Genomic DNA, 18659 nt, shown 5'->3' on the forward strand with positions numbered 1-18659 from the left:
GATGCTGTGGTGTCACGAACAACCTATGCCAATTCCCAGATATCATCTCAGTTCCAGTGGCTGAGCCAAAAGGGATCAAATTAAATCAGCCTTACAAAAATAGTAATGTGGACCTAATTTCATGTATTTCTCTTGCTAAGATTTGTCTCCTGAGCTTAGTACATCAAGAACAGGAAATTATTTTCACATTCATATTATTCACATAATTAATTAAATCAGAATTCAGACTCCTGTTATAAAGTACACCATAAATTTAAAAAATGTCAAGATCCAGCACTTCTTCTCATGCTTGCTATATTAGCGCTGCTGTAACCAATAGATACAAAAGTAATACAAGCAAAGCAATTTCTGAACTAGTGAATCACAGCTGATGAATAGGGTACTGGACACACCAGGTGAGGTTGGAAGCAAGTCCATTTCATTGTAACTGATCTTAACACTACTTAGCTTTTCTGGTGTCTGCTATTTAACTCAGACTTCCCATTTTTGAATTTATTCTATAATACACTAAGTGAACTTGTGAAAAGATCAGAAAAATTGAATGACCACAAGGACATAAAAAGGGGCTGAGAGAGCAATGTGTTTTTGATATTATGTCAGATTTCACTGACTTTTGTTTTATGGAAAAAATAAAGAAAGAAACTGAATCCAAAATCTATTTAGGCAAATTAGTAGAACTTAGTTTCAGCCTCAAGTCTTTGGACAATCCTCAGGAATGTTGTTTGGCGTTTGACCTGTTTCTTCTCCTAGTTTGAATTTTACTCAGATGAAGTAGAGGCTTGAGAAAGCAAGGAAAAAACATAAAACTAAAATGAATGCATAAACCCAATCCTTTAGGCATCTTGAAAATTAATAAGCAGAATGATTTGGTTCGTTCAAAATGGATTGTGGACTCTGTGAAGGTACAATTGCTAAGAACATCTCTAAGTATTTGTTTTAAATTTGGATTTTTAAACTCTTTTATCCTCGAGTTAATCTTTGCCCTTTGTACTTCCTGTGAGGAGTGAATGCTTTGTGGGTGGGAATCAGATGCTGCCTGGTCAGGGAGCTCTTCAATTCCTAAATTGTATTGTCTTCTCTTCAAGGTAACTTGGAGAGGGTGTACAGAGTTATGGACTCACAAAAAGACGGGCCTGGTAAGGGGACAAGTGCTATCCTACTAAGCTAAGCCCAAAGTCCCAGTGCCATCCCACGGAAAACTGGGCCTGACCATGTGGCTAAGGCCTGTACCTGGGATGGAACCCAGGGAGGCTGAGCTACTTCCCCCACGTCTTTCCCTGTACCCTCAGCTCTGAGTCCAGGATCTCACTGATCACTCTGGTGATGGTGGAGAGTGAGTCCTAGGCAGAGGAGGCACTGAAAGAATTCTCTATAGGCAAAGATGCAGCAATTGGAAAATGTTGGCTTATAACCCAAGTAAAAAATAAATGTCTCTATGTCTCCACTGATATAAAAAATTGTACAAAATTAAAGGGGGAAGAGACGAATATTTCTTTTTGTCTTTTCATGCAGAAGAATTTCAAATAATTTATGTAGATACTCTACCGTCAACAAGGTCACACATAACCCCCATTGCTCACATTGGGCTGCCTGTGGTTTCTTCCTTCATAACAGCACACTTTGGAAAGGGGGAAAAGGGTGAACTTTACAGCAAAGAAACTGGGTGGACACACAGCGGCCAACAACTGTGAATATCAACAGCAGACAGTCGTGTTGATCGTCTGCACCCTTAAGAGGGTGTGAGAGACTGGCACCTTACTTCTGTCTAATTGTGAGCAAAGTATCAGACAAAACTCCTGACCTGCACTCCTCAAAACTGATCAAAAACAAGGGAGGTCTGAGAAACTGTCAAAGCCAAGGGGACCCTGAGTAGCAAATGTAACACGTTATCCCAGGTGAAATCCTACAACAAAAAAAGGACATTAGGTAAAAACTGAGGAAGACAAAGTAAAGAATAGACTTTGGGTTTGTAACAATGTACCAATATTATTCCATTAATTGTAGCAAATATACCATACCGAGGTAAGTAATAAGGAGAACTAAAATCAGGATATATGGAAACTCTCTGTATTTCCTTAGTAATTTTTTTGTAAACATAAACAACACTAAAAATAAAGTTAAGCCTGGAAAAGTGGGTCAGCCACCGAGAAGAATCCAGCATAACGGACTCTGTGTGGCAACACTGCATTTTATCTCGCTACGGCTCAGCAAGGTCTTGTTCCTGTTGGATGTAATTTTGGAGACAAAATAAATAAATGTACAGTGCAATAAAACCCAAGAAGGATAATAATAAAACTCTGAATGTTACTTTTATTTCACCTTGTAAAACCAAATCCTAGTCAATATAACAGTAGACAGTATACCCCTTTGAGTGGAATCAAATTAGGTGATTTACCTTTAGTGTGATAATTTCGACCTAGGGAACATTTATGCATAAGCAACCAAGGGCATCAATGCCTAATCAAATTCAATATGCGGCCAAATGTGTAAAATCTTCTTTGTACTTTTGACTTTGCTAAAAGAATGATGCTTAGAATGTCCTATTAATTTCATGTTCTATCCCAAAAGATATTCGTCTAGGGTAAATAAATAATCTATTCAAGCAGAATAAAAGTCAGAATTGTTTCTCCTGGGGACTCGCTTTCACTACTGAGAATGGAGTTCTCTCATACAAAATTGAATTAATGAAGAATATTTAGCTGGGATACTCAGCCCCTTCTTGATAATTTTAATTCACTGAATAGGCTGAGAGGGTGGAAGTTGAAAAGAATGTATCGCCCCCATCTAGAGTGTCACAGGGACTCAACGGCTGCCCCAGGTATGGTACCTGGTTCTCTCTGTTTTGTTGTTTAGTTTCCTGAACATTCTCCAGGACCAACATTTTTTTTTATTATTTATTTACTTATTTATTAAATCATAGCTGTGTACATTAGTACGATCATGGGGCACCATACACTTGGTTCATAGACCGTTTGACACATTTTCATCACACTAGTTAATATAGCCTTCCTGGCATTTTCTTAGTTATTTTGCTAAGACCTTTACATTCCACATTTACTAAGATTCACATACACCCTTGTAAGATGCACTGCAGGTGTAATCCCATTAATTCCCCTCCCTCCACTTACCTCCCCTCCCTTTCCCCCTTCTCCCTATTCTTAGGTTGTAACTGGGTTATAGCTTTCATGTGAAGGTCCTACATTAGTTTCATAATAAGGGTGAATACATTGGGTACTTTTTCTTCCATTCTTGAGACACTTTACTAAGAAGAATATGTTTCAGCTCCATCCATGTAAACATGAAAGAGGTATAGTCTCCATCTTTCTTTAAGGCTGCATAATATTCCATGGTGTACATATACCACAATTTATTAATCCATTCGTGGATCGATGGGCACTTGGCTTATTCCATGACTTAGCAATTATGAATAGGGCTGCAATAAGCATTCTGGTACAAATATCTTTATTATGATTTGATTTTTGGTCTTCTGGGTATATGCCCAGTAGAGGAATTACAGGATTGAATGGCAGGTCTATTTTTAGATCTCTAAGTGTTCTCCATATATCTTTCCAAAAGGAATGTATTAATTTGCATTCCCACCAGCAGTGCAAAAGTGTTCCCTTTTCTCCACATCCACGCCAACATCTCTGGTCTTGGGATTTTGTGGAATAGGCTATTCTCACTGGAGTTAGATGATATCTCAAAGTAGTTTTGATTTGCATTTCTCTCGCAGGCTGGGCAAGGGACTTGAAGAGTAACTTCTCTGAAGAAGACAGGAGCGCGGCCTTCAGACATATGAAAAAATGCTCATCATCTTTAATCATCAGAGAAATGCAAATCAGGACCAACATTTTTATGCATGTTGCTGAGTGCTCACCTTGTATGCACACCCAGTAGGCAACAGAGTAGGAAGGCATTCAAAACGGATGGCTTGGGCGGTGCCTGTGATTCATGGAGTAAGGTGCCGGTCCCATATGCCAGAGGTGGTGGGTTCAAACCCAGCCCCGGCCAAAAAAACAAAAATAAAAAAACAGATGGCTTGTTAAATGGTGATGCAATTCCATACTTACATCTGTTAGGAGCTCTTGTGCCTGGCTCTCCCCCGGCTGGCCTTGGCAGGGCTAATGGATGGCCTCTAGTTCAGCCAAGACAGGCTCCTCCAGCCACGCCCTCCCATTGTCCTCATTCTCACACGTCCATGACTTTGCCAACCTTGAAAACTGCGCAAGGCATTGGCACAATCACGAGTGATTTGTTCCTATAGACTCAGGTCTGGGCCAGTCACCAGCTGTGTTGCTCAGGGAAAAGCAGCTAACCAAACTCAGTTGCCAAGAATGTTGTTTGACAGTTGCTAAATTGAGCCAAAATTATCTCAGGTTTTTTTTTTTTGTTCGTTTGTTTATTCGTTTGTTTGTTTGTTTTGGTATTTTCCAATACTTACTTTCTCCAAATTTGAGCAATTTATAAACGCCAAAATAATTCTGAATTTCCAAAGGATCATTTTTATGCTACTCCGCAGAAAGCTTGACACACCTTCACAACACCCTAAGAATTAGCTACGCTTGTACCAGGCCCATAGCAGGCTGGATAGGTGTGTGTCAAGATAGACACAGGCCGAGGCGAGCGTTTGGCGTGGCTGACCCCCTGTGGTACCTCTCTGTGCCAGGGTCCACTATGGTGGACTCTAACAGATCATTGGAAAACATCAAGGGAGTTGCTGACCCATTTTCAGATCTCTAAAAGTTTATCATTTAGGACATTGCTTGCTGTTATATGCATATTAATATCAATTTTTTTAATTTCCAATAGTAAAACAAAATACAATCCTGTAAAAACCATATCATATTTTTGGATATAGACTTTTTCTTCTTGATGCCCACATAATCTTCTCAATCATTATGTTTACACTACCTAATCATTCACTAGGATCTAATCATTTCCTGTTGGCTGAAAAAACATGGTGGTTACAGATAGAAATTTCCCCTAGAATGTTCCCAGCTCTTCACTGAGAACTGACACCACATCTGACTATCTCCATATATTATTTAGGGCCATCATTATTGCCACATTAATCAACATATCAAAATATGTTAGTTTATCTCAAAAATGCAGCTAGTCGCATTTCTCGCATTGCTCGGAGCTGATGTTTTTTCTGTTTCCTTACTTTTTCGTACAGTGTCTCTGAATTTGTGTCACGATTAGAGGGAAAGTGGAGGGCACAGAAGATCCATGTGATGCCAAAACAATTGCTATTCAGTCACCATCCCGCCTCATTAGGAAGCTGCAGCTTCCTTGCCACTCTGGACAGATGGAGCGCTGGCTCCATAATGCTGCTCCCGTGTTAATATCCAGTCATTATTAATGCAGAACATCAGCCCTGAAGTGTAGTAAGAGCACTTTAGTTATTATAGTCTAATGAAGGATGGTATACTGCCATTTTAACAGTTATATTACACATTATAGAGGTAAAATCCTGGTGGGGCAATACATTAATAACAAGTAACGATTATTATGAAATTATGCCATTATCCCTCGGAACTGAGCAACGGCAGTGGCTGGACTTCTCAGCATCCAGAGCTCCTCGTCTCGCCATGCCACCTGTTGGCGTGCATGACCTGGGCCAACTAGAAGACCCTTAAGTGAAGACAAAGATGTGGCTTTATTTGGGGACAATGAGATTAGCAGCATGTGTTTCGTTTGGCTTTTTTTTCTCAGTTGGTGAGAAGTTGGTTTTTCATGTGCAATCATGTTTTTGAAATGCACAGTTTAATTGCATTCATGAACAAAACTTCATCGGACTTGATCATACTTGACATGACAGCTAAACAGTTTAAAGTGTTTTTTCAGAGATCATCAAGGACAAAGTTCCTTCAGGGGGACTGGAAGAATAGAAGGAGCCTCGGAATTTACTTGTTAGGTACAAGCTGCAGATACTGCCACCTGGAAGGGGAACAGGAGAGAGTGAAATGGAACAGTCACCTTGAAGCAAGGCAGGCTGAACATGTGTCAGTGAGGGATGTCGACAAGGGTCTGGGGGTGACAGAGGGGACACTCCCGCCAGTCCACCTTCTCAGAAGTGCTGTGTAGGCCACAATAAAGTCCCACACAAGGATTCGCACATGGGATGGGCTGGCCACTGGGCAGAGGTTTCCAGCTGTCCTTCCACAAGTTACATAGGTTTATTATAAATTAAACAGGAGAATTACCACTGGCAAAGTTTCTTTAACACTGATTATGGTGGGGAATTCTCAGCCGCTGGTGCAGAACCACTCGCCCCAGTCCTGCCACCTCCTTTTGGTCTTGTGTGCATCAGTCAAGACCTCCAGTCACATTTGTGGTCCCGACGCTACAAACCTGAGATCTTCACACGCATGCTCTGTGCCCTGGACACTTTTTGCTTCTTTGTCTCTGTAAGGATGAAATAAATTAATGAAACATCACTCCCCCCTCATTGCCTGGAATTCAGGCATACTTCCTCAATTGCTTGTTTTTGACTTTTTTATCATTTTATTTTTGTTTCTTGTGTGCATTGTTTTAGCATGGGAAATCCATCTGTCTTCTCCCAGAAGGCTTCTTATTAAAAATTTAAAAACCTTTTCCCATTTCAAGATTATTTTTAATTGCACCATATTCTTTTCTAAAAGCTTCCATGCGTACTCCATTCCTTTTTATTCTTTTTTTTTTCTTCTTCTTCTGACGGGGTATTTTCAAACAGCCTGTGTTTAAGGTCACTAATTCTTTCTTCTGCATTATCAGTTCTGCTCTTGAGAGACGGATTCACTTCTCAGTTTCTCAATCGAATCCTCAGCTCTAGAATGACGGCTTGATTTTTTTTCTTTCAATGTCTTGGTTAAAGTTTCTCTGATAGGCTCCCAAACTCCTTCTATGCATCTTGAAGTCTATTGAGCTTCTTTAGGACTGACTGCTATTTTGAATTTTTTCTGAAATATCCCATTTCTCCACCACTCCACGTTCTGTCATTGGTGCCTTATTGAGTTTGTTTGATATCACGTTTTCCTGGATGACCGGGAAGTTTGTGGGTGCCCATCAATATCTGGGCATTAAAGAATCAAATATTTAATTTTAATCTTCACAGTCGGGCTTGTCTGAACCTATCCTTCATGAGAAGGCTTTCCGGGCAGTCAAAGGGAACTGAGTGTTGTGATCTAAGTCTTTGGTGCCTGATGCTGTATCAGCACTACTTATGTCCTGGCCCCAGACATGCTGGGATTCTTGCAGATTCCTAATGGTTACCTCCTTGGTGGAACTGGATAAGATACCAGAGAACTTCCTGGGTTAAGAAGAAAAATCTCTTTCTCTCTTCCCTTGCTCCCCTTGCTGTACTGCTGGAATGATGTGGGGCCCTCCCTCCCTCACAGCCACCAGTGCCAGGACGCACCTGCAGCCAACCCTTTCCCATCCAAAGCCCATGGGTTCTGTTGCCTGGAAACCTCTGATATTTATTCAAAGCCCAAAGCTCTTTAGTCAGCAGGTGGTGAATCCTACCACGACTAGTTTCTTCCCTTCAGGACAGAATGTTTCCTTCTGACCCATGGTGGGTCCAGAAATGCCATCCAGGAACTAAGGCCTGGCCTCAGCAGCTTTACGAATTGCTTCGTACTTTATTTTCACTATTTTTGAGCTGGTACCCAAGCTCCAAAGCAATATCTTCTGAATTCTTTCCTTTCCTTTCACCTGGTGGAGGAAGACTGTCCCCGAACTGTCCTTCCTGGCATTGGGGACCGGGTGACACGGACACTGGCTTTGCTGCCAGTGCTTGTATCTCATGGGGTCATGTGCACACCAAATCCGCTGACTCTGATCCAGTCAAGTTCAGGAATTTCCCAGGGACTATGGCTTTTGTGGCCTGACTGCCCACAAACTTAGTCCAAACTTCAGGCTGCAATTTGTGTGCTTGTGGTGGGACTATCTGGAATTTAAGATTCAGGATAGAGAATGTCCCTGTGGCCAAGCTGTTCAAAATGCTCTCTCCATGGGCACCACAGGAATTCTACCCTGTGCTGTGTTTCCCTGTCCCAGAAAAGCCCCGAGTCTCTATGCAAAGTCCCACAGTCACTTCTATCTTTTCCTCCCACCCCCGGCACACAACTTTTCTCTCTATGCAGTTGCAGGGGAGGATGTCCTAGGATTACCGTTTCTGCCTTCGACAGTGCCTCTGTCCTTGACGTCATCTTAAATCAGGTAGTGTGACCGCGCTCCTGAGTTTTGGTCATTCTGAAGGGGCTTGCTTGAGGGGGTAGTGTTGAGTGCAGTGCTCCTGCAGGGAGACCTCGCCGCAGGCTTCCCCTTGCCCGCCTTGCCCTTGGACCTGTTCCACTGATGCTCAGTCTCCCAGGCCTCAGGATCACAGATTTAAATGAGTATTACTTTCTGTTATGGCTTTGATAATATAGGAGAATTAGTTCAACTTCATCCATCTTCCTTTTTACACGTATCCTACATCTTCCTGCATGCTTATTTCTCCAAAGAATTCTATAATCCTCTTGGTAGATGCAAAAACAGTGTTGCTTACACATTTACTGAACATCGTGGGATGTCCATTGAATACTGTGTAGAGAACGCACTGTAAAAATTGACTTCTTAACAGTGTTCTTGATAAAGTTTGTAATTTTCAATCCAGCAGTGTGACACTCATTTCCACTAACCTTCCGCCATGTCCCTCATTTTAAAGTTTTATTCTTCTACATCGTATACAGGCCTTGTACAATTTATATTGAATTATTTTATCAGTGTGTATCTTATGCCGTTATATTTTACTAACTGTTGCTTTGTTTACTTAAGCTATTGAGTCTTATATTAATTTTGTGCTCAACCGCTTACATAATTCTGTGATTGATTTTGAAAGTGTTTGGACTCGATTCCCTTATATTGCGTCGCTATGCAGCCCTGTCTCTCTCAGATACTCAAACCTGAAACCCAGGTATTTGTGTATTTGCCAACATATCTGAAACATAGGTTTCTTTGTTTCCTAGAAACTATTATTTTTATAAGTGCATTGGTTTATGCGGCTACTGCTCATTTCCAGCTACATAAACGAGAAATTAAAATTTGAGAAAAATTCATCAACAACTATCTTCTTCCTTAATTCTTGCCTACCACAAAGGAATGTTGTGAAAATTAAATAGACAATTCCCTTAAATTAGTTTATACTGATATACAGAGCAATTCCACACACGTGCTAAGGATTAGGATAATGTTTTATCTCCTTAGCATTCAAAAATGGAAAGAGATTATAAACTAAGCATGATGAGTGGACCTGTGTGTTTCCAGAACTGACATTGTATCTGTGAAATGGCAATTTAGACTTTCCATAAATGATATAGATTAGTACGGCAAGAGCAAGGCTTAGAGCTAAAGTCTAATAACATTCTCATGAAGGCTGTGTTTTTGAAATAGAGAGAGCACAGCGACAAAAGCATGTCTTGTAAGAATGAGCACATATCAATACATCTCACATTTCAGTGACTAGACACGTAAAACTTTCTTCATGATTTGCAGTGTTCAGTAAGGCTAACAGATCCCACGCTAAGCACTGCAGGTATGAAGAATTTTATTAAGAATTTAGATCTTATGTAATTGCTAAAGATCAGAAAATCTGCCATAAACATTAGGGAAGCTTCCCCTGGCTATCTCAGCCCGAGGCTCTGATGCGGGATGCCCCTCAGTACTTATTTTTTCCTGGGCGGCTCCCACTGCTCCCTCGAGGGCAGCAAAGTGGGTGACCCCTCTACCAGGGGAAGCTGTCACCCTGGTGTCTCTCCAGGAATAGAGCTATAACTGAATTCCTATCTGTGGCAAATTCTAGGCTGGAGACATATGGGGAAAAGGATTTGGGGTGCTGCCTTTTGGGCCTTGCTGACAACAAGGGGGAGCTCTCAGGAAAGGGGTGCAGGTGAGAGGACCAAAGACAGGCTGAAAACTCCCTAGGGGTGCTGTGCGGTGTGTGGCTTCACCGCACACAGTGACATGGGGGTTATGGTTTTCATCTTGTGCCTCCACTATTCCTTTGAGCCCCAGGTCCTCGGCATCATTCCTTAGACTATGGCAGGTGGGAGAGGTAGGTGTTACACCTGCTTCATAGCTGCCTTGGGCTGCATGTGATCACATCAGTGGCTATCAGTCAACAAGGAATGGCCTTAAGTTCTGGACGTTTGGGAGAGTCAGACCGCATAAAAAGTGATAGAAAGATTTTGAAGTCCTGATGAAACACACTTACTATATGAAGGCAGAGTAGATACTTTTTAATTCCATTGCATCACACATCATAATACTTATTTAAATTTCTACAAATAATATTTACCTTACATTCTTATTTTTGCCTGTTAAAGAAAAAGTTTTGGCTATCACTGTTAGGCAGAGCTCATAGTTACCCCATGCTAAAGGCTTATTTAGTTACCCCATGCTAGGGGTATTTAGTTATGAACGATACAATAAACAAGTACATTTCTGAGCCAGCTTCTAGTTGGGTCAGCCAGCAATCTAGTTGGGGATTTTGAGGAGTTGACTTAGGCTAGAAACATGATATGAAAGAGATAGACTAAAGTTTAAATGAATTAATGTTTATTTTCCTGCCTTTGGCCTAGGATTCTCCAAGCCAGATATTTTTATTTCTTGCACTTGGCAATGTCTGGTGCATTTATTTCAATGAAAATGAATGAAAAACCAGAAAGATATTTACTGTGAGAATGCTGGCCTATGCACCTGATCTTAAATGAATAATTGTTTTTTTCCCCTCCCTTTACAACCCTTGAAATTCTAACCAGATTCACGTCTTTATCTTTATCCAGTCACATATAAAATTAGTTTAATTTATTAAGTTTGAAAATCACATGGAGTTTACAGCAGGAAAAAAATGTTACAGAGATTCATGTACTATTTCCCCAAAGTGCCATTACTGGTTAAAGGTTAATTAGTTTTATTGAAAACCTCTGTTTTCATTGAGCTATTGCCTGAATAGACTCAGCTCTGGGTAGCTGGTTGAATTATCACTATCATGTGTTTAAGTTTTGAGTTTCTTTAGCCAGAATTGGAGCAGTAGTGTGAGCTAAGAGTTATACCTATGTCAAAGATTTTTTATAGATCATGTATTTTCACATACTTTTTTCATTCTACAATAAGGTTGGCACAAAAGGGCTCACAATGCAAATGGCATTACCATAAAATTTTAGACAGAGTGTATTCAAAAGTTCATAAAACCAGATGGTGATAAAAATAGCACATTTTCCCATAATTAGAGATTTACTATGGCATTATAATTTCATTTCCACAAAGCAACTTTTCGTACCTGGGGTTTTCAAGCATGTAATTGTGAAATGCAATTCAAAATGCCAAATGGAAGTGACACCTATAGAATTTCTCAATAGTCGTGTCAAGCACAAGCTGAGCTTACAGGAAATTGGGGAGTATTATTGCACTTAGCACTTTGTGTATCTAGGAAGGAAGCCTGGAGTGAAGTGATAGAACCTAAGTGAATTCCTCAGAGTGGTAAGCTGTGGCAGTTCCAAGGGCTTTTTAATGAATGTACAGACCTTGGTAAGGAGGGTCTGACGCTGCACCTGTAGCTGTGGCGTGGGCCGGGGGTCTGACACTGCACCTGTCACTGTAGTGCAGACCAGGGGTCTGATGCTGCACCTGTCACTGTAGTGCAGACCAGGGGTCTGATGCTGCACCTGTCACTGTAGTGCAGACCAGGGGTCTGATGCTGCACCTGTCACTGTAGTGCAGACCAGGGGTCTGATGCTGCACCTGTCGCTGTGGTGCAGACCAGGGTTCTGACGCTGCACCTGTCGCTGTGGTGCAGACCAGGGTTCTGACGCTGCACCTGTCGCTGTGGTGCTGGCCGGGGGTCAGATGCTGTACCTGTCACTGTGGTGCTGGCACCCCTCAGGAATGCTCTGCCAGGTAGAGTTGATTCCTCAGGATCCACCGATTGCATTTGACAGTCACAAAGTCAGTTTCTAAGCAGGTACTGCCTTGTCCACAGCTACTCTGAGTTGAATTGTGCTGAATCTCCCAAAATTTCTGGTGAAGCTCTATTACCCAGCAACTTCGAATATGACCTTATTATCTTTACAGAGATAAGTAGTTAAGCTGAAGTTATACTGGAGTAGGGTGGGCCCTGATCTGATATGATCTGGACACAGTACACAAAGAGATACCATGTGGACAGGAATGCAGAGAAGGGGTGATGCTTCTAGAAGGCAGTGAGCAGCGAGGACTGCCAGAAACTCAGAGGAAGTGGCCAGGTTCTCTCTCAACCTCAGTAACATCAGACCTGACGACACCTTGCTCCCCCAGGTCTGGCTCCAGAACTTGAGCCGTCCATCTCTGTTGTTTCAGGTGTAGTTTGTGGTACTCTGCACTCCTAGCAACCCCGGACATTGAGATCGCTTCAACTGGAGCTGGTCCCCTTTAAATAAAAGGCTGCACTTTAAAATGAGCAGGGCTTACTAAGTACACAAAAATGTACATGGTTAGAATCAGATGTGTGTCTGTAATTCTGAATTCTACCTGATAACCATTCTGTCAATGATCAACATATTTTAATCAAGCACTATGCCTTCATCAATATAGAGTATGTGAAATTCCATAAATATTTTCAGATATCTGTTTTTTCTTGGTATACTGTGGACAAATACATAGTTACCGAAAATGAGCAATAAGATATAAATCCTGCCCTCTAGTTCCTAGATAGCAAAACTCTGGGAAGACGAAATTGTACATATGAAAATCAACAAAAACATGATAGCAAGGAGTATTGTGTAAGATGATTTTACTCATTAATTAGCACTAAGAATTTATGCATTATTCACTAAATTATGTCTCTTAGGAATGGATTATTTTACTGGAAATGAATAAGTCTGGACAAATTATAAAGGAACACTGTATGTAATATATTTGTTTGTCTTGAACGCTTCTGAAGGATTTTTGTTGTTTGTTGGTCTTGTGGGGAAAATTTGGAAGTCTTTTGCCTGCATGATTAAAGATACTAAGCTTCCACGGTGGTTGAAATTTCTTTGATATTGCTATAGATTGGCATTTTAAGTGAAAATGCAAAAAATATATATACACACAGAATTACATGCAATCATATAGAAGACAAGAGCCTGAAGTCACAATTAAAAGTCATAATTCTGTATTTCATATGGTAATTTCAAAATCTAGTAATGTTGCTTCTCTCAAACCAACAATTTAAATATATAAAAGCTCTCAGACACAATATGTGGACAGTGCAACCCAGAGACCGATACATTGTCAACATAATGTCTGTTGCATATTACATATTAACTACTGTACAGACACAGACAGTAGTTCAGGGATTGCCAGGGCTGGGGATGGGAATGGAGGGGTGACTGTCATCAGTTAGGATATCTATTTGCAGGGTGATGCAGTGAGCTGAAGAAAGCCTCTCACTCTAAAACATACCTACTTCTAAATCTCCAGAGCCTGTGAATTTCACCTTACATGGCAATAGATATGATTAAATTAAGGACCTTGAAATGGGGAAGTTATCCTGGGTTATTCTGATGGGCTGTGAATGCATTACATATATTCCTATAAGAGGTGGACTAAGGGAGGTTTCACACACACACACACACAGATACACAGAAGGTGATGGGAAGATGGAGCAGAAAGAGATTTTTAGATTCTCGCTGTGAATACTGGAGTGATGCCACCATAAACCAAGGAATGCCTGCAGCCACCAAACCCAGATAAGGCGGGAAACGGAGCATCCCCAAGAAAGTCCCAGAGACTGTGCCTGCCAATACCTTGAAGTGAGCCCAAGAAAACTGATGTGATTTTTGGCCTCCAGAACTGTGAGGAAACAAATTTCTCCTGTTTTAAGATGCCAAGCTTATGATAATTTGTCAGAGAAACTCCAAGAAATTATACAATTAATGAAATGTCCTAAAATTGGATTATGAGTGAATTTTATACACTGTAAATTATTTTAACATATTAATAGGCACATTGAAAGTCTAAAAATCAAGGACATTTGCACCCAAATATTTATAGCAGCTCAATTCACAATCACAAAGATGTGACGACAACCCAAGTGCCATCAACAGATTAATATGTATACCAGGAATACTATTCAGCCATAAAAAGATGGAGACTTTATATCTTTTGTATTTACCTGTATGGATTTGAAGAGCATTCTCTTTATTAAAGTATCTCAAGAATGGAAAAGCAAGCATCCATGTACTCAATACTAATTTGAAACTTGTAGATGAACAACTAAAATCCCCGAAAGAGACAAACACAATTAGATTCAAGAAGAGGAGGGGGAAGGGCCAGTAAGTTCCCACCTAACAGGTACAATGTAAGGGTATATGGCACCTCCTGGGTGAAGGACTCAACTACAACTCAAACTCTACCTAATAAATGGAAAGAATGTAACCTAACCTTAGATACTGTTATATTGACCCCCCCCAAAATGATATGCAAATGTCTTAGCTATTTGGTGTTTAAAACTAAAACACAGCTGCAGTATTTTTCTTGTGATGTGCTTTTATGGCCATTCCAGTTATGTTTATGTCAGAACACTTTTTTTCCAGAATTAAGTCTAATGTAAAGACTTACAAACTATATAGTAAAGCAATATTGAACAATTTTAACACATTTAGCTTAGAAGCTTAACAAAAAATGGTTTTCTTCTCTTCTTTTCTGCCTCTTTGAATGATTGGGTGAGTTCAAAAGTCTTGTCTTTGATTTCTGCATTTCTGAGAAAATGGAAGAATCACATTAAATTAGAAAATACCTGTGCCTAGAACATATGAGAAACTCTCAGAAATTAATATTAAGAAAAAAGCCCAAATATAAAATGGATGAAATATTTGAATAAACACTTTACAAAAGAACATATCCGGGTGGTAATTTAAGCACAAAAAGGACACTCCACACTGTTACTTAGATAGAAATGTTGTGTTTCGACTGTGCTGGTGTTTCCATGACTACATGTTTGACAGAACTCATAAACCTGAACACCTAAAAAGCATGAGGTTTCCTATTTGTAAGTGATGCCTCCAAAAACATGACTCTAAGGAAAAACTATCAATACAAAGCGGACATAATCCTAAGAGGATGGCATAAATCAATGTATTATCTTAAATACTGAATAAGATAAAGAATAACAAGCATTCGTCTTGCCTTTCTTATATGAATGGCACCACCGAACAACTAACTCAGAGATCAGAAGCAACACCACTCTAATAAATGATAGAATCAAACTGTTAACACTTTATAAGCCCAGTGGATTAATAGACACAAACATTAAGCAGGAATAGTGAGGGCATCCCAGGAGCAGAGGCAGAGGGAAGCTTCCTCCTGCTGAAGGAGCGTCCCCCAGAGGCAGTGCTGCCAAAGGAATGGAATGAGAGACAGCTCGGTCTCTGCGACCGGCTGCCGCTTTCACAGGAGTGAGGAAGGCAGTGGTGAGGAAGGCCTGCAGGAAGAGTGTGCAGCAGCAACCCCGAGAAAAAGGCAGGAGCAATTCTCAGGTTTTGAGATAAATAAGTGGAAACTAAATGCAATGTTCCAACTTACATTCGTACAACAATAGAAAGAAATATTATTCTCATTTTACCCGTTAGCTCTCTGTAACATGCACATGTAGTAAAGTCCAAAGCAAGTCTGTACCTATTTTCCCTTTCAACAGCCCGTGTCCGTTGCAGAGCTCCTCCGCTTTTCCCTTTGACCTGTCCGTATCCTCCAAAATTGCTGGTTTATTTGAACGCTCCACTGGGTGAGACATTTTTTAAATATTTGAAACTATTTAAGGTTTCCAAATAATAATTTTTTTAAGTTTTTTTCTTTTTTTATTAAATCATAACTGTGTACATTAATGCATTTATGGTGTACGATGTGCTGATTTTATATACAAATTTGGATATTACGCAGCCATAAAAAAAGATGGAGACTTTACCTCTTTTATGTCTACATGGATGGAGCTGGAACATATTCTTCTAATTAAAGTATCCCATTCTTGAGCTACTTTGTTAAGTATCTCATTCTTGAGATACTTTAATAAGAAGAATATGTTCCAACATCCAAATTGTATATAAAATCAGCACATTATAAACCCATAAAAATATTCTTCTTAGTAAAGTATTTCAGGAATGGAAAAAAAAAAAAAGAATGTACTCAGTACTACTATAAAATCAATTTATAATCACTCACACTTTCATATGAGAGATGAATCACAACTGTAGCCCAGGATGAAGAAGGGAAGGGGAGGGAGAGGGGAAGGGAGGGGGAGGTTCAATAGAGGGAGGGTTAAAGGTGGAACCACACCTGTGGAGCATATTGCAAGGGTACAAGTCAAATCTATCAAGTATTGAACACAAATGTCTTAACACTGTGATTAAGCAAATTAAGTGAAAGCTATGTTAATTAAAAAAAAAAGAATGAAGAAAAAGTGTCCAATGTACTCAGTACTATTATGAAACCAATATATAATCACCCACACTTTCTTACTAATGCTAAAAGTCTTTTTAAGGAACTATCAGTCAAATACCTACTAGAGCAATGATTTTTTTTTTTTAACTTTTTATTGTTAGGGATTCATTGAGGGTACAATAAGCCAGGTTACACTGATTGCAATTGTTAGGTAAAGTCCCTCTTGCAATCATATTGTGTCCTAGGAGGATCTTAGGTGTGCCTCAAAATTTTTGAAAATCATTAATTAAATTGTTTTCAAAAGAAGTTTAAAACACGGTAAGTATATTTGTTGTTTTATTCTTTCTTTGACTGACATAATTTAAGTGTACTATGGAAGTTTAATACAGGTTCAAGCATGCTACAAGATTAAACAGGTTGAAGAACACTGGGCTAGAGGCTTAGCCCATGATGTCCTCTTTGACATCAAGTCTAAAGAATTGATCTCATAGAAAGCTGGTTACCAGAGCCCAGGGAGGGTAGAGGGGAGGGAAGATGGGAAGACATAGGTCAATTGGGTATAAAGGGCCACGTAGATGGGAAGGTAAGTTCTGGGGTTTTACCTCATAGAAGAGTAACCGCGTTTAACACCATTGTACTGCACATTCCCAAATGGCTACAAGAGGGGCTTTCAAATGTTCTTACCACAAATAAATGTAAATGTATGAGGTGATGGGCATGCTCAAAACCCTGATTTGATTACTACACCATGTATGCATCTATTGTAACATCACACTCTGCCCATAAATATGTGGAATTATTATATGTCTATTAAAACATAATTATTTCACATGGAATCTCCAACCACCTGCAAGAGCATCTTGGAGAGGCTGGCAGGCCAGGTCGGCCCTGTACCTGCAAATGCCACCCAACTTTCCTCCAGTGTTTCATTAAAAAAGGGGAAAAAGTTTTAAAAAGAAAAGTTATTCAATGTAAAGGAGTCTCAATTTGTTCTGAAATCTGCCCCAGTGAAATGCCACCACTGAACCCACTGAAACCCCTGAGACTGTCTTGATTCTCCCTCTGTCTCCCCCCACCCCACCTTCGTCACTGTCCTGTGACACCACAGCTTTTATATAACCGAAGTTCATTCACCACACTTTCCCTCTTTCCTGAGTTTATTCCACACGTCTACAGATGACAAGTTGTCTACAGTAGCTGAAACGACTTATCTCTAAAATGTCCTCCAATCTTAAATTTTTGTATTTAAAGGAAGATTTTTACACCCTGTGAATTATCTTCAACTTCACCAAAGAGGATAACTGTGGAGGAGGGTGGATCCTACAGCGGGGTCTAAAACCCCTGGGTCTGCGTCCTATTTATCTTGGGCTGAAAACAGTGTCAAATTCCCCTTAACCAGAGTCTGGCTATTGATAAAATAGGAGTCCTTGTTATAGTTAAAATATTTCACCTGATACTGATTCCAGGGTGTTTAGAGAACTGTGACAGTGTTTAATTTTATAATAATGCCTGCTATTGTCCCTTTCTCCCAAAATTGCTATTACGAACTCTTCAGACTGTATAATTAATAGCACTTACCAGCTGAGTGTTGGCCAGGCTTTGCCTGAAAGGTTTTATATGGGGCAGCGCCTGTGGCTCAGTGAGTGGGGCGCCAGCCCCATATGCCGAGGGTGGCGGGTTCGAACCCAGCCCCGGCCAAATTGCAAAAAAAAAATAGCCGGGCATTGTGGCGGGCGCCTGTAGTCCCAGCTGCTCGGGAGGCTGACGTAAGAGAATCGCGTAAGTCCAAGAGTTGGAGGTTGCTGTGAGCTGCGTCACGCCACGGCACTCTACCCGAGGGCGGTACAGTGAGACTCTGTCTCTACAAAAAAAAAAAAAAAAAAAAAAAGAAAGGTTTTATATGAATTATCATATTTAATTCTCAGACAACCATGAATTTCCATATATTTCATTTTTTGACAGAGAAATGAACTGTGGTAATCCATGCAAAGTCATTTAAATAGCTAACAAGCAGGACTGAGTTTAGCGCCAAGTCTGGGCTTCTCCAGAGCCCACCTCCTTAACAATGCAGTTTGTCTCCCAAGGCGCAGGCTCTGCAGCTCTGTTTAAATCAGTTCTGAAGCTGCCTCTGTGGTGGATTATCCTCAGAAAATACAGCTTCATGAAAGCCAAATACAGCTCACCCTACCAAGGCGTACGATACTGCAGATGAAGAGTGGAAAGGCCACTCTCTCTGATTT

General features: G+C 40.4%; 1 pseudogene; it reads left to right on the forward strand.

Annotated features, from left to right (window-relative positions):
- The first annotated feature begins 17235 nt into the window (after positions 1-17235).
- Positions 17236-17343, forward strand: LOC128579288 (uncharacterized; annotated as a pseudogene).
- Positions 17344-18659: the final 1316 nt, after the last annotated feature.

Source organism: Nycticebus coucang, unplaced genomic scaffold (genome assembly GCF_027406575.1).
Source record: "Nycticebus coucang isolate mNycCou1 unplaced genomic scaffold, mNycCou1.pri scaffold_43, whole genome shotgun sequence".
Lineage (NCBI taxonomy): Eukaryota > Metazoa > Chordata > Mammalia > Primates > Lorisidae > Nycticebus > Nycticebus coucang.